General features: G+C 53.7%; 1 long non-coding RNA gene across 1 annotated transcript in view; it reads right to left on the bottom strand.

Moving 5' to 3' along the window:
- The window catches only part of LOC140405776 (uncharacterized), a 242,898-nt gene extending 228,072 nt beyond the window's left edge, over positions 1 to 14,826 (bottom strand). Inside the window, exon 1 of the long non-coding RNA XR_011938755.1 lies at positions 14,681 to 14,826. This is a non-coding gene — a long non-coding RNA (uncharacterized lncRNA). The remainder of the gene's footprint in view (positions 1 to 14,680) is intronic.
- Positions 14,827 to 15,067: the final 241 nt, after the last annotated feature.

Genomic DNA, 15,067 nt, shown 5'->3' with positions numbered 1-15,067 from the left:
CCTGGAGTGGGACATCAATCCACAACAATGCAGCGCTCCCGCAGTGCTGAGCTCCATGTATTAGACTGGGACATCAATCCACAACAATGCAGCGCTCCCGCAGTGCTGTGCTCCATGTACTGGAGTGGGACATCAATTCACAACAATGCAGCGCTCCCGCAGTGCTGCTCCATGTACTGGAGGGGACATCAATCCACACCAATGCACCGCTCTCGCAGTGCGGAGCTCCATGTACTGGAGTGGGACATCAATCCACAACAATGCAGCGCTCCCGCAGTGCTGCTCCATGTACTGGAGGGGACATCAATCCACACCAATGCAGCGCTCTCGCAGTGCGGAGCTCCATGTACTGGAGTGGGACATCAATCCACAACAATGCAGCGCTCCCGCAGTGCTGAGCTCCGTGTACTGGAATGATACATCAATTCACAACAGTGCAGCACTCCCGCAGTGCTGAGCCCCATGTATTAGACTGGGACATCAATCCACAACAATGCAGCGCTCTCGCAGTGCGGATTTCCATGTACTGGAGTGGGACATCATTCCACAACAATGCAGCGCTCCCGCAGTGCTGAGCTCCATGTATTAGACTGGGACATCAATCCACAACAATGCAGCGCTCCCGCAGTGCTGAGCTCCGTGTACTGGAATGATACATCAATCCACAACAGTGCAGCACTCCCGCAGTGCTGAGCTCCATGTATTAGACTGGGACATCAATCCACAACAATGCAGCGCTCTCGCAGTGCGGATCTCCATGTACTGGAGTGGGACATCAATCCACAACAATGCAGCACTCCCGCAGTGCTGAGCTCCATGTATTCGACTGGGATATCAATCCACACCAATGCAGCGCTCTCGCAGTGCGGAGCTCCATGTACTGGAGTGGGACATCAATCCACAACAATGCAGCGCTCCCACAATGCTGAGTTCCATGTATTAGAGTGGGACATCAATCCACAACAATGCAGCGCTCCCGCAGTGCTGAGCTCCGTGTACTGGAGTGGGACATCAATCCACAACAATGCAGCGCTCTCGCAGTGCGGATCTCCATGTACTGGAGTGGGACATCAATCCACAACAGTGCAGCACTCCCGCAGTGCTGAGCTCCATGTATTCGACTGGGATATCAATCCACAACAATGCAGCACTCCCGCAGTGCTGAGCTCCATGTATTAGACTGGGACATCAATCCACAACAATGCAGCGCTCTCGCAGTGCGGATCTCCATGTACTGGAGTGGGACATCAATCCACAACAGTGCAGCACTCCCGCAGTGCTGAGCTCCATGTATTCGACTGGGATATCAATCCACAACAATGCAGCGCTCCCGCAGTGCTGCTCCGTGTACTGGAGTGGGACATCAATCCAAAAAAATGCAGCGCTCCCGCAGTGCTGTGCTCCATGTACTGGAGTGAAACATCAATCCACAACTATGCAGTGCTCTCGCAGTGCTGAGCTCCGTGTATTAGACTGGGACATCAACCCACAACAATGCAGCGCTCCCGCAGTGCTGCTCCATGTGCTGGAGTGAAACATCAATCCACAACAATGCAGCGCTCTCGCAGTGCTGAGCTCCGTGTATTCGACTGGGATATCAATCCACAACAATGCAGCGCTCCCGCAGTGCTGCTCCGTGTACTGGAGTGGGACATCAATCCAAAAAAATGCAGCGCTCCCGCAGTGCTGTGCTCCATGTACTGGAGTGAAACATCAATCCACAACTATGCAGTGCTCTCGCAGTGCTGAGCTCCGTGTATTAGACTGGGACATCAACCCACAACAATGCAGCGCTCCCGCAGTGCTGCTCCATGTACTGGAGTGGGACATCAACCCACAACAATGCAGCGCTCCCGCAGTGCTGCTCCGTGTACTGGAGTGGGACATCAATCCAAAACAATGCAGCGCTCCCGCAGTGCTGAGCCCCACGTATTAGACTGGGACATCAATCCACAACAATGCAGCGCTCCCGCAGTGCTGAGCTCCATGTACTGGAGTGGGACATCAATTCACAACAATGCAGCACTCCCGCAGTGCTGAGCTCCATGTACTGGAGTGAAACATCAATTCACAACAATGCAGCGCTCCCGCAGTGCTGAGCTCCATGTACTGGAGTGGGACATCAATCCACATCAATGCAGGGCTCTCGCAGTGCTGAGCTCCATGTACTGGAGTGGGACATCAATCCACAACAATGCAGCGCTCTCGCAGTGCTGAGCTCCATGTATTAGACTGGGACATCAATCCACAACAATGCAGCGCTCCCGCAGTGCTGAGCTCCATGTCCTGGAGTGGGACATCAATTCACAACAACGCAGCGCTCCCACAGTGCTGCTCCGTGTACTGGAGTGGGACATCAATCGACAACAAGGCAGCGCTCCCGCAGTGCTGAGCCCCATGTATTAGACTGGGACATCAATCCACAACAATGCAGGGCTCCCGCAGTGCTGCTCTGTGTACTGGCGTGGGACATCAATCCACAACAATGCAGCGCTCCCGCAGTGCTGAGCTCCATCTATTAGACTGGGACATCAATCCACAACAATGCAGCGCTCCCGCAGTGCTGAGCTCCGTGTACTGGAGTGGGACATCAATCCACAACAATGCAGCGCTCTCACAGTGCTGAGCTCCGTGTACTGGAGTGGGACATCAATCCACAACAATGCAGCACTCCCGCAGTGCTGAGCTCCATGTATTAGAGTGGGACATCAATCCACAACAAGGCAGCGCTCCCGCAGTGCTGAGCTCCGTGTACTGGAGTGGGACATCAACCCACAACAATGCAGCGCTCTCGCAGTGCGGATCTCCATGTACTGGAGTGGGACATCAATCCACAAAAGTGCAGCACTCCCGCAGTGCTGAGCTCCATGTATTCGACTGGGATATCAATCCACAACAATGCAGCACTCCCGCAGTGCTGAGCTCCATGTATTAGACTGGGACATCAATCCACAACAATGCAGCGCTCTCGCAGTGCGGATCTCCATGTACTGGAGTGGGACATCAATCCACAACAGTGCAGCACTCCCGCAGTGCTGAGCTCCATGTATTCGACTGGGATATCAATCCACAACAATGCAGCGCTCCCGCAGTGCTGCTCCGTGTACTGGAGTGGGACATCAATCCAAAAAAATGCAGCGCTCCCGCAGTGCTGAGCTCCATGCACTGGAGTGAAACATCAATCCACAACAATGCAGTGCTCTCGCAGTCCTGAGCTCCGTGTATTAGACTGGGACATCAACCCACAACAATGCAGCGCTCCCGCAGTGCTGCTCCGTGTACTGGAGTGGGACATCAATCCAAAACAATGCAGCGCTCCCGCAGTGCTGAGCCCCACGTATTAGACTGGGACATCAATCCACAACAATGCAGCTCTCCCGCAGTGCTGAGCTCCACGTACTGGAGTGGGACATCAATTCACAACAATGCAGCACTCCCGCAGTGCTGAGCTCCATGTACTGGAGTGAAACATCAATTCACAACAATGCAGCACTCCCGCAGTGCTGAGCTCCATGTATTAGACTGGGACATCAATCCACAACAATGCAGGGCTCTCGCAGTGCTGAGCTCCATGTACTGGAGTGGGACATCAATCCACAACAATGTAGCGCTCTCGCAGTGCTGAGCTCCATGTATTAGACTGGGACATCAATCCACAACAATGCAGCGCTCCCGCAGTGCTGAGCTCCATGTACTGGAGTGGGACATCAATTCACAACAACGCAGCGCTCCCACAGTGCTGCTCCGTGTACTGGAGTGGGACATCAATCGACAATAAGGCAGCGCTCCCGCAGTGCTGAGCCCCATGTATTAGACTGGGACATCAATCCACAACAATGCAGCGCTCCCGCAGTGCTGAGCTCCATCTATTAGACTGGGACATCAATCCACAACAATGCAGCGCTCCCGCAGTGCTGAGCTTCGTGTACTGGAGTGGGACATCAATCCACAACAATGCAGCACTCCCGCAGTGCTGAGCTCCATGTATTAGAGTGGGACATCAATCCACAACAATGCAGCGCTCTCAGAGTGCTGAGCTCCGTGTACTGGAGTGGGACATCAATCCACAACAATGCAGCGCTCCCGCAGTGCTGAGCTCCATGTATTAGAGTGGGACATCAATCCACAACAATGCAGCGCTCCCGCAGTGCTGAGCTCCATGTATTAGAGTGGGACATCAACCCACAACAATGCAGCGCTCCCACAGTGCTGAGCTCCGTGTACTGGAGTGGGACATCAATCCACAACAATGCAGCGCTCTCGCAGTGCGGATCTCCATGTACTGGAGTGGGACATCAATCCACAACAGTGCAGCACTCCCGCAGTGCTGAGCTCCATGTATTCGACTGGGATATCAATCCACAACAATGCAGCACTCCCGCAGTGCTGAGCTCCATGTATTAGACTGGGACATCAATCCACAACAATGCAGCGCTGTCGCAGTGCGGATCTCCATGTACTGGAGCGGGACATCAATCCACAACAGTGCAGCACTCCCGCAGTGCTGAGCTCCATGTATTCGACTGGGATATCAATCCACAACAATGCAGCGCTCCCGCAGTGCTGCTCCGTGTACTGGAGTGGGACATCAATCCAAAAAAATGCAGCGCTCCCGCAGTGCTGAGCTCCATGTACTGGAGTGAAACATCAATCCACAACAATGCAGTGCTCTCGCAGTCCTGAGCTCCGTGTATTAGACTGGGACATCAACCCACAACAATGCAGCGCTCCCGCAGTGCTGCTCCATGTACTGGAGTGAAACATCAATCCACAACAATGCAGCGCTCTCGCAGTGCTGAGCTCAGTGTATTAGACTGGGACATCAACCCACAACAATGCAGCGCTCCCGCAGTGCTGCTCCGTGTACTGGAGTGGGACATCAATCCAAAACAATGCAGCGCTCCCGCAGTGCTGAGCTCCATGTACTGGAATGGGACATCAATTCACAACAATGCAGCACTCCCGCAGTGCTGAGCTCCATGTACAAAGAACAAAGAACAAAGAAATGTACAGCACAGGAACAGGCCCTTCGGCCCTCCAAGCCCGTGCCGACCATACTGCCCGACTAAACTACAATCTTCTACACTTCCTGGGTCCGTATCCTTCTATTCCCATCCTATTCATATATTTGTCAAGATGCCCCTTAAATGTCCCTATCGTCCCTGCCTCCACTACCTCCTCCGGTAGTGAGTTCCAGGCACCCACTACCCTCTGCGTAAAAAACCTGCCTCGTACATCTACTCTAAACTTTGCCCCTCTCACCTTAAACCTATGCCCCCTAGTAATTGACCCCTCTACCCTGGGGAAAAGCCTCTGACTATCCACTCTGTCTATGCCCCTCATAATTTTGTGTACTGGAGTGAAACATCAATTCACAACAATGCAGCACTCCCGCAGTGCTGAGCTCCATGTATTAGACTGGGACATCAATCCACAACAATGCAGGGCTCTCGCAGTGCTGAGCTCCATGTACTGGAGTGGGACATCAATCCACAACAATGCAGCGCTCCCGCAGTGCTGAGCACCATGTATTAGACTGGGACATCAATCCACAACAATGCAGCGCTCCCGCAGTGCTGAGCACCATGTATTAGACTGGGACATCAATCCACAACAATGCCGCACTCCCGCAGTGCTGAGCTCCGTGTACTGGAGTGGGACATCAATCCACAACAATGCAGCGCTCCCGCAGTGCTGAGCTCCATGTACTGGAGTGGGACATCAATTCACAACAACGCAGCGCTCCCACAGTGCTGCTCCGTGTACTGGAGTGGGACATCAATCGACAACAAGGCAGCGCTCCCGCAGTGCTGAGCCCCATGTATTAGACTGGGACATCAATCCACAACAATGCAGGGCTCCCGCAGTGCTGCTGTGTGTACTGGTGCGGGACATCAATCCACAACAGTGCAGGGCTCTCGCTGTGCTGCTCCGTGTACTGGCGTGGGACATCAATCCACAACAATGCAGCGCTCCCGCAGAGCTGAGCTCCATCTTTTAGACTGGGACATCAATCCACAACAATGCAGCGCTCCCGCAGTGCTGAGCTCCGTGTACTGGAGTGGGACATCAATCCACAACAATGCAGCGCTCTCACAGTGCTGAGCTCCGTGTACTGGAGTGGGACATCAATCCACAACAATGCAGCGCTCCCGCAGTGCTGAGCTCCATGTATTAGACTGGGACATCAATCGACAACAATGCAACGCACTCGCAGTGCTGAGCTCCGTGTACTGGAGTGAAACATCAATCCACAACAATGCAGCGCTCCCGCAGTGCTGCTCCGTGTACTGGAATGATACATCAATCCACACCAATGCACCACTCTCGCAGTGCTGAGCTCCATGTACTGGAGAGGACATCAATCCACAACAATGCAGCGCTCCCGCAGTCCTGAGCTCCATGTATTAGACTGGGACATCAATCCACAACAATGCAGCGCTCCCGCAGTGCTGAGCTCCATGTATTAGACTGGGACATCAATCCACAACAATGCAGCGCTCCCGCAGTGCTGAGCTCCATGTATTAGACTGGGACATCAATCCACAAAAACGCAGCGCTCCCGCAGTGCTGTGCTCCATGTACTGGAGTGGGACAGCAATCCACAACAATGCAGCACTCACGCAGTACTGCTCCATGTACTGGGGGGGGGGGACATCAATCCACACCAATGCAGCGCTCTCGCAGTGCGGAGCTCCATGTACTGGAGTGGGACATCAATCCACAACAATGCAGCGCTCCCGCAGTGCTGCTCCATGTATTAGACTGGGACATCAATCCACAACAATGCAGCGCTCCCGCAGTGCTGAGCTCCATGTATTAGACTGGGACATCAATCCACAACAATGCAGCGCTCCCGCAGTGCTGTGCTCCATGTACTGGAGTGGGACATCAATCCACAACAATGCAGCGCTCACGCAGTACTGCTCCATGTACTGGGGGGGGGACATCAATCCACACCAATGCAGCGCTCTCGCAGTGCGGAGCTCCATGTACTGGAGTGGGACATCAATCCACAACACTGCAGCGCTCCCGCAGTGCTGCTCCATGTACTGGAGGGGACATCAATCCACACCAATGCAGCGCTCTCGCAGTGCGGAGCTCCATGTACTGGAGTGGGACATCAATCCAAAACAATGCAGCGCTACCGCAGTGCTGAGCTCCATGAATTAGAGTGGGACATCAATCCACAACAATGCAGCGCTCCCGCAGTGCTGAGCTCCGTGTACTGGAATGATACATCAATCCACAACAGTGCAGCACTCCCGCAGTGCTGAGCTCCATGCATTAGACTGGGACATAATTCCACAACAATGCAGCGATCTCGCAGTGCGGATCTCCATGTACTGGAGTGGGACATCAATCCACAACAGTGCAGCGCTCTCGCAGTGCTGAGCTCCGTGTACTGGAGTGGGACATCAATCCACAACAATGCAGCGCTCCCGCAGTGCTGAGCTCCATGTATTCGACTGGGACATCAATCCACAACAATGCAGCGCTCCCGCAGTGCTGAGCTCCATTTATTAGGCTGGGACACCAACCCACAACAATGCAGCGCTCCCGCAGTGCTGCTCCGTATACTGGAGTGGGACATCAATCCAAAAAAATGCAGCGGTCCCGCAGTGCTGAGCTCCATGTGCTGGAGTGAAACATCAATCCACAACAATGCAGCGCTCCCGCAGTGCTGAGCTCCGTGTATTAGACTGGGACATCAATCCACAACAATGCAGCGCTCCCGCAGTGCTGTGCTCCATGTACTGGAGTGGGACATCAATCCACAACAATGCAGCGCTCCCGCAGTGCTGAGCTCCATGTATTAGACTGGGACATCAACCCACAACAATGCAGCGCTCCCGCAGTGCTGCTCCGTGTACTGGAGTGGGACATCAATCCAAAAAAATGCAGCGGTCCCGCAGTGCTGAGCTCCATGTGCTGGAGTGAAACATCAATCCACAACAATGCAGCGCTCCCGCAGTGCTGAGCTCCGTGTATTAGACTGGGACATCAATCCACAACAATGCAGCGCTCCCGCAGTGCTGAGCTCCCTGTATTAGACTGGGACATCAATCCAAAACAATGCAGCACTCCCGCAGTGCTGAGCTCCATGTACTGGAGTGGGACATCAATTCACAACAATGCAGCGCTCCCGCAGTGCTGAGCTCCGTGTATTAGACTGGGACATCAATCCACAACAATGCAGCGCTCCCGCAGTGCTGAGCTCCATGGACTGGAGTGGGACATTAATACACCACAATGCAGCGCTCCCACATGACTGAGCTCCTTGTACGAGAGTGAGAATTCCACCCACAACAATGCAGCACTCTGGCAGTGCTGAGCTCCATGTATTAGAGTGGGACATCAATCCAAAATAATGCAACGCTCCCGCAGTGCGGAGCACCATGTATTAGCAGGGACATCAATTCACAACAACGCAGCGCTCCCGCAGTGCTGAGCTCCATGTACAGGAGTGGGACATCAATTCACAACAATGCAGCGCTCCCGCAGTTCTGCTCTGAGTACTGGAGTGGGACATCAATCCACAACAATGCAGCGCTCTCGCAGTGCTGAGGCCCATGTATTAGACTGGGACATCAATCCACAATAATACCGCGCTCTCGCAGTGCTGAGCTCCCCGAGTCCTGGAGGGGGCATCTACTTAAACAGTGCTGCACTCTGGAAGTGCTGAACGTCATGTACTGGAGTGGAGCATTAACACACATCGGTGCAGCACTCGCGCAGTGCTGAGCTTCATGTACTGGAGTGCACATTAACCCACAACAGTGCAGCGTTCGCGCGATGCTGAGCTCCAAGTATTTGTGTGAATTATCAAGACACAACAGTGCCGCACTCCCGCAGTGCTGAGCTCCATGTACTGGTGTGGGACATCAATCCACAACAGTGCAGCGTTCTCGCAGTGCTGAGCTCTAAGTACTGGTGTGAAACATCAAGACACAACAGTGCCGCACTCCCGCAGTGCTGAACTCCATGTACTGGTGTGGGACATCAATCCACAACAGTGCAGCACTCCCGCAGTGTTGAGCTCCATCTACTGGAGTGGGACATCAATGCTCAACAATGCAGCGCTCCCGCAGTGCTGAGCTCCATATACTGGAGTGGGACATCAATGCACAACAATGCATCGCTCCCGCAGTGCTGAGCTCCATATGCTGGAGAGAGACATCAATCCACAACAGTGCAGCACTCCCGCAGTGCTGAGCTCCATGTACTGGAGTGGGACATCAATGCACAACAGTGCAGCACTCCCGCAGTGCTGAGCTCCATGTACTGGAGTGGGACATCAATGCACAACAATGCAGCGCTCTCGCAGTGCTGAGCTCCACGTATTAGACTGGGACATCAATCCACAACAATGCAGCGCACTCGCAGTGCTGAGCTCCATGTATTAGACTGGGACATCAATGCACAACAATGCAGCGCTCTCGCAGTGCTGAGCTCCATGTACTGGAGTGGGACATCAATCCACAACAATGCAGCACTCCCGCGGTGCTGAGCTCCATGTACTGGTGCGGGACATCAAACCACAACAGTGCAGCATTCCCGCAGTGTTGAGCTCCATGTACTGGAGTGGGACTTCAATGCACAACAGTGCAGCACTCCCGCAGTGTTGAGCTACATGTACTGGTGCGGGACATCAAACCACAACAGTGCCGCATTCCCGCAGTGCTCAGCTCCATGTACTGGAGTGGGACTTCAATGCACAACAGTGCAGCACTCCCGCAGTGTTGAGCTACATGTACTGGTGCGGGACATCAAACCACAACAGTGTAGCATTCCCGCAGTGCTGAGCTCCATGTACTGGACTGGGACATCAAACCACAACAGTGCAGCATTCCCGCAGTGCTCAGCTCCATGCACTGGACTGGGACACCAACCACAACAGTGCAGCATTCCCGCAGTGCTCAGCTCCATGTACTGGGGCGGGACATCAAACCACAACAGTGCCGCATTCCCGCAGTGCTCAGCTCCATGTACTGGAGTGGGACACCAACCACAACAGTGCAGCACTCCCGCAGTGCTCAGCTCCGTGTACTGGACTGGGACACCAACCACAACAGTGCAGCATTCCCGCAGTGCTCAGCTCCATGTACTGGACTGGGACACCAACCACAACAGTGGAGCATTCCCGCAGTGCTCAGCTCCATGTACTGGACTGGGACACCAACCACAACAGTGCAGCATTCCCGCAGTGCTCAGCTCCATGTACTGGACTAGGACACCAACCACAACAGTGCAGCATTCCCGCAGTGCTCAGCTCCATGTACTGGACTGGGACACCAACCACAACAGTGCCGCACTCCCGCAGTGCTCAGCTCCATGTGCTGGACTGGGACACCAACCACAACAGTGCAGCATTCCCGCAGTGCTCAGTTCCGTGCACTGGACTGGGACACCAACCACAACAGTGGAGCATTCCCGCAGTGCTCAGCTCCATGTACTGGACTGGGACACCAACCACAACAGTGCAGCATTCCCGCAGTGCTCAGCTCCATGTACTGGACTGGGACACCAACCACAACAGTGCAGCATTCCCGCAGTGCTCAGCTCCATGTACTGGACTGGGACATCAAACCACAACAGTGCAGCATTCCCGCAGTGCTCAGCTCCATGTACTGGACTGGGACACCAACCACAACAGTGGAGCATTCCCGCAGTGCTCAGCTCCATGTACTGGACTGGGACAACAACCACAACAGTGCAGCATTCCCGCAGTGCTCAGCTCCATGTACTGGACTGGGACACCAACCACAACAGTGCAGCATTCCCGCAGTGCTCAGCTCCATGTACTGGGCTGTGACACCAACCACAACAGTGCAGCATTCCCGCAGTGCTCAGCTCCATGTACTGGACTGGGACACCAACCACAACAGTGCAGCATTCCCGCAGTGCTCAGCTCTATGTACTGGACTGGGACACCAACCACAACAGTGCAGCATTCCCGCAGTGCTCAGCCCCGTGCACTGGGCTGTGACACCAATCACAACAGTGCAGCATTCCCGCAGTGCTCAGCTCCATGTACTGGACTGGGACACCAAACACAACAGTGGAGCATTCCCGCAGTGCTCAGCTCCGTGCACTGGGCTGTGACAACAACCACAACAGTGCAGCATTCCCGCAGTGCTCAGCTCCATGTACTGGACTGGGACACCAACCACAACAGTGCAGCATTCCCGCAGTGCTCAGCTCCATGTACTGGACTGGGACACCAAACACAACAGTGGAGCATTCCCGCAGTGCTCAGCTCCGTGCACTGGGCTGTGACAACAACCACAACAGTGCAGCATTCCCGCAGTGCTCAGCTCCATGTACTGGTGCGGGACATCAAACCACAACAGTGCAGCGTTCTCGCAGTGCTGAGCTCCATGTACTGGACTGGGACACCAAACACAACAGTGGAGCATTCCCGCAGTGCTCAGCTCCGTGCACTGGGCTGTGACAACAACCACAACAGTGCAGCATTCCCGCAGTGCTCAGCTCCATGTACTGGACTGGGACACCAACCACAACAGTGCAGCATTCCCGCAGTGCTCAGCTCCATGTACTGGACTGGGACACCAAACACAACAGTGGAGCATTCCCGCAGTGCTCAGCTCCGTGCACTGGGCTGTGACAACAACCACAACAGTGCAGCATTCCCGCAGTGCTCAGCTCCATGTACTGGTGCGGGACATCAAACCACAACAGTGCAGCGTTCTCGCAGTGCTGAGCTCCATGTACTGGACTGGGACACCAATCACAACAGTGCAGCATTCCCGCAGTGCTCAGCTCCATGTACTGGACTGGGACACCAACCACAACAGTGGAGTATTCCCGCAGTGCTCAGCTCCGTGCACTGGACTGGGACATCAATCCACAACAGTGCAGCGTTCCCGCAGTGCTGAGCTCCATGTACTGGGGCGGGACATCAAACCACAACAGTGGAGCATTCCCGCAGTGCTGAGCTCCATGTACTGGACTGGGACACCAATCACAACAGTGCAGCATTCCCGCAGTGCTCAGCTCCATGTACTGGGGCGGGACATCAACCACAACAGTGCAGCATTCCCGCAGTGCTCAGCTCCATGTACTGGACTGGGACACCAACCACAACAGTGCAGCGTTCTCGCAGTGCTCAGCTCCATGTACTGGGGCGGGACATCAAAGCACAACAGTGCAGCGTTCTCGCAGTGCTGAGCTCCATGTACTGGACTGGGACACCAATCACAACAGTGCAGCATTCCCGCAGTGCTCAGCTCCATGTACTGGACTGGGACACCAACCACAACAGTGCAGCATTCCCGCAGTGCTCAGCTCCATGTACTGGACTGGGACACCAACCACAACAGTGCAGCATTCCCGCAGTGCTCAGCTCCGTGTACTGGACTGGGACACCAACCACAACAGTGCAGCATTCCCGCAGTGCTCAGCTCCATGTACTGGACTGGGACACCAACCACAACAGTGCAGCATTCCCGCAGTGCTCTGCTCCATGTACTGGACTGGGACACCAACCACAACAGTGGAGTATTCCGCAGTGCTGAGCTCCATGTACTGGACTGGGACACCAACCACAACAGTGCAGCATTCCCGCAGTGCTCAGCTCCATGTACTGGTGCGGGACATCAAACCACAACAGTGCAGCATTCCCGCAGTGCTCAGCTCCATGTACTGGACTGGGACACCAACCACAACAGTGCAGCATTCCCGCAGTGCTCTGCTCCATGTACAGGACTGGGACACCAACCACAACAGTGCAGCATTCCCGCAGTGCTCAGCTCCATGTACTGGACTGGGACACCAACCACAACAGTGCAGCATTCCCGCAGTGCTCAGCTCCATGTACTGGTGCGGGACATCAAACCACAACAGTGCAGCATTCCCGCAGTGCTCTGCTCCATGTACTGGACTGGGACACCAACCACAACAGTGGAGTATTCCGCAGTGCTGAGCTCCATGTACTGGACTGGGACACCAACCACAACAGTGCAGCATTCCCGCAGTGCTCAGCTCCATGTACTGGTGCGGGACATCAAACCACAACAGTGCAGCATTCCCGCAGTGCTCAGCTCCATGCACTGGACTGGGACACCAACCACAACAGTGCAGCATTCCCGCAGTGCTCAGCTACATGTACTGGTGCGGGACATCAAACCACAACAGTGCAGCATTCCCGCAGTGCTCAGCTCCATGTACTGGACTGGGACACCAACCACAACAGTGCAGCATTCCCGCAGTGCTCAGCTCCATGTACTGGACTGGGACATCAAACCACAACAGTGCAGCATTCCCGCAGTGCTCAGCTCCATGTACTGGACTGGGACACCAACCAGAACAGTGGAGCATTCCCGCAGTGCTCAGCTCCATGCACTGGACTGGGACACCAACCACAACAGTGCAGCATTCCCGCAGTGCTCAGCTCCATGTACTGGACTGGGACACCAACCAGAACAGTGGAGCATTCCCGCAGTGCTCAGCTCCATGTACTGGACTGTGACACCAACCACAACAGTGCAGCATTCCCGCAGTGCTCAGCTCCATGTACTGGACTGGGACACCAACCACAACAGTGCAGCATTCCCGCAGTGCTCAGCTCCATGTACGGGACTGGGACACCAACCAGAACAGTGCAGCATTCCCGCAGTGCTCAGCTCCATGTACTGGACTGGGACATCAACCCACAAACATTCATCAACTCCCAATTTAGACAAAGACTGGCCCCAGTTATTGACAATGAATCATTTCACCCCTTGTCATATTTATTTAATCCACCTTCTCACACCCCACATCATTATGAAAGGGACAGTGTTAATCCAGCTGAATGCATCTGGTTCAATCTATTTTCATCGCTCTACCCATTGATATTTTTCTTTTTGCTTTATTCTTCCGTGTGATATGGGCATTGTTGGCACGACCAGCATTTGTTTCCCATCCCATGCACTTAGTTGCTGAGGGCCTTGCCAGACCATTCAAGTTGGCCTGGAGTCACGGGTAGGCCAGTGCGGCCCAGGAGATGACTCAACCAGATGGGTTATAAAAGCAGCGACAATGATTTCATGATGCTGATAAGATTCAAATTCCATCACCTGCCGTGGAAGAATTGGAAACCCGTTTCTCGGGATTGCGCGTTCAGTATCTATTCCACATCTCATAATGAAAAGGTCCCACCTGTCTGGGGACTTTTGCAATAGAAAACTTCAGCCTCGCTTCTAATTCCCCATTTCTACATCTGAGGCTAGACAATTAGTGTGGGGAGAAAGGGCCTGAAGGAGACTCTAACTCTATCCTCACACACAGTCCACACTTCACAATCTGTATCAGATGACAGTGATCGGGAGCAGCAAGTGTGAATAAGGCAATGAGGACAATTTTAGGGTTTTCTATCCAGATCAATGGTCCCATTGAGACCCAGCAACGTCACCCCGCCCAGTAATTTCTGTTTTCAATATTGGCCTGTGTGGATCAGATCCCAACACCAACAAGCCTCACGAAGCGCTCAGACAGTCAGGAAACCACCAGAGAATTACTGAAGGAGATAGCTTGGAGTGAATTCTTCAGTTTGTTTTCGAATCTCACAATCTCTTAACCAATCAAACCATTACACTTCAAGAAAATGCAATCGATTTAAAATTAAGCGGTATGAACTCCAGCTGCTTTTGTATTGGCGAAATTTACAGATTCTTACTTCCTTTCTTGCTTGCTTTCGCTCCAGTAGGATTGTGCTGAGTCAGCACTAGAAGTACAAGCACCAGGAACAACGCTTTCTGCATCTTCGCTGGGGTCTGTCAGAGTTACGGTCAGAATGCTGGTAGATCTCCTCTCTATCTACTCACGTAGTTATGTTGCGTTTATAATCACACGAGCGGACGTGCCTGGTTTCTGGTGATGTCATTTGAAAATTTGTTTTCCTGCGTGGTGCCTTATTTCTATGAATGTCGCCTTCAGCAAAACGATACCCACACACCGATTCAGCCGAACAATTCAAAGGGATCTGCAGTGAATCTCGCTTCTGTTCCACCTGGTGTGAGCCTGTTGCTGACAGCCTTTCAGTCGTCCTTCAGGGAGCTGTGCT

The sequence above is a fragment of the Scyliorhinus torazame genome, unplaced genomic scaffold (assembly GCF_047496885.1).
Source record: "Scyliorhinus torazame isolate Kashiwa2021f unplaced genomic scaffold, sScyTor2.1 scaffold_213, whole genome shotgun sequence".
In the NCBI taxonomy this organism is placed as follows: Eukaryota; Metazoa; Chordata; class Chondrichthyes; order Carcharhiniformes; family Scyliorhinidae; genus Scyliorhinus; species Scyliorhinus torazame.
The sequence above is the reverse complement of the archived record's forward strand: the minus strand, read 5'-3'. Positions and strand labels throughout refer to the sequence as shown.